The sequence below is a fragment of the Macrobrachium nipponense genome, chromosome 22 (genome assembly GCF_015104395.2).
Source record: "Macrobrachium nipponense isolate FS-2020 chromosome 22, ASM1510439v2, whole genome shotgun sequence".
In the NCBI taxonomy this organism is placed as follows: Eukaryota; Metazoa; Arthropoda; class Malacostraca; order Decapoda; family Palaemonidae; genus Macrobrachium; species Macrobrachium nipponense.
The window spans coordinates 3,138,189-3,140,784 of NC_087213.1; positions in this window are offsets into that span (position 1 = coordinate 3,138,189).

Below are 2,596 nucleotides of genomic sequence, written 5' to 3' on the forward strand. Positions count from 1 at the left end.
AATAGAAAAATAATAATAATAATAATAATAATAATAATAATAATTAATAATACATAATACTAATAATAATTTCATTTTTATTATCTAACAACGGTAGTAATAATGCGAATAATAATAATGTCAGTAATAATGATATAGAAACGACACCATCATTTTGCTCATCCTCTTAATTGACTAGATCCAGGTGCAACTTCCTCCCCCGCACCCACTCCCCCCCCCCCCCCCCCACCCCCTCTCCTCTCTCTCTTTCTACTGCATTATGCCTCTCGACGCTTTCGCTCAGGGATAAAAGAGAGAGAGAGAGAGAGAGAGAGAGAGAGAGAGAGAGAGACGAAGAATGCAAAAGTAAATCTTGTCATTAAAGAATTTAAAATATAAGAAACAAGTCATTTATTCTCTTCAATGTCTTTCATACATAGGTAGAACTTAAGCATCCATCATACATACATACATACAGAGGTATATATAGCACGAAAGTATTTGATAGATAAACATAGAGGAAATGAATTACTGATATAGGCCTACGTGAGGGCGCATTCTCGTGCAAGAGTATATATATCGTAACGTTATCAACCGACACTGTGAAAGAATACTTTCCTTACAAACCTCTAAAAGAATTAGTTATTCATTGACTGTTTTATTTCACATTGACCTCCATACATCGAAACTCCCTTTCCCCTTCCATGTTTTTTTGGTTCTTATAATCCTCCATCTTTTCAGAGGTAGAAATACCGCAGGCCTACTCTAGAACCTCGAGAACGCGTCTTCATAATATATATATATATATATATATATATATATATATATATATATATATATATATATATATATATATAATATATATAAACAGGTAGGCCTAACGCGCCACATCCCTCTATTATGTGGACTGTCGTAGGGCTATATCCTTGACTAAAGTGAAAGTAGACATCAACCGGACTAAGACCTTCCCATTGTTGCAACATAACATAGGTCTATTGTTTTCTTTGTTTATTAATTCTTTTATATTTTGTGAGTGTTTTTTTTTTTATATTACAGTACACGTTGCGCATGAAAGGATAACAATTTACTAAATCAATTCTACAAGTATAAATTTCGAGTACCAACCGGTCTTGCTTGATAGCCGTCTCTAGTTACGGACTTTATTCGCAAAAAACTGTAAATAAAAAAGGGTAATCGCACAGACACAAAATGTCAGTTTAAATATTTTCTCAAAGAATAAATCTGATTCCAGTTATACAGGTCACAAATACCTTTAGCTGGCAATATCTTCGACCTAGGTCTAATCAACGGTCATTAAAGTCTTCAAACTAACTTGATCAAACATATATTTCTCTTCACTATGAACATTATAAATAATAATTTTTGGTTTACGTTCCTCGATCTGTTTGATCAAAACACTTTCTAACAAGTTATATCTTTACGGATATCAGTCAAGTCATTTTTTAAACTTATAATTAGGAGCATGATTTACCTACTGGCAACTTAAAACAATTCAGACTATTAATTTCCTTAACTCTCTCTGCTCTAGGTACCGTCTGTCAATACTCAGCATAATTGACCTTTGACAACTTAGAGTAATCCAGTCTATTTCATGAGATTATCAACTTTCAGGTCACCTCTTCAATTCTCTTCAGAAGATTATCTGCATTTGGATCAATGACCCGTGGCAAATTTGCCAGGTTTTATACTCAATAAAATACGAAACGCTTTTTAAGCAATGATGCCTAAATGCTTCAAATACAGTTGCAGATTTAATATTCCATTAGTACTATGGAAATTTGCAAACTAATATTGATGATATTTCACGTTCAAGCAAACAGAAATTAAAATATTTCATCAGGCATTAAATTAGTCTTGATATCTCTCTCTCTTTGACAACTATGTGTACATTTGGGTTACCAAGATCCGAAAAAAAGCATAGTTAACGTAAACACAAATACAGGTATACTGACACATGCGCAGGGTTACAGCAAAGTCCGCACATCACCGAGAAATTATAGCTCCGCACCGGGATGTGTAGTGTTAATTTCCACTTCCTAGCATACTTATATCGAAACTTATTCGGTTATAATCAGTTAAATCACTTCAACTAATGCAATTGCCTAATGCATATTTGCCGTTGTTTTCTCAAAATAAATAAGTAAATAAATAAATAAAATAAAAACTCATTAAACATGACTAAGTTTACAATAATGTAAGTCAGCCTTCACCCTGAGATTAATTCACAAATTAATTAAATTTTACTAAACTATATGTATGTAATATTATATATATATTATATATATATATATATATATATATATATATATATAATTACAAACGCAAATTGAAGATTGCTGGACCTAAAGAATGAATGCATTTTAAAACATTACGTTTGGGTTACGTCATATGCTGTTGTCAAAATCAGTTCTTAATTGACAATCGCATGATCGTATTTGATATTGGCGCGTGAACACTCGAGACTAGTGAAAATGGTTAATTTTTCAAAAATATTAAGTATTTCAAAAATATCATATAATTTCAATCATTTTTCAATTGATGACGAAAAAAAGTTTTAAACAAAAAAGCTAAATATATATGCGGACCTACAGCGCCG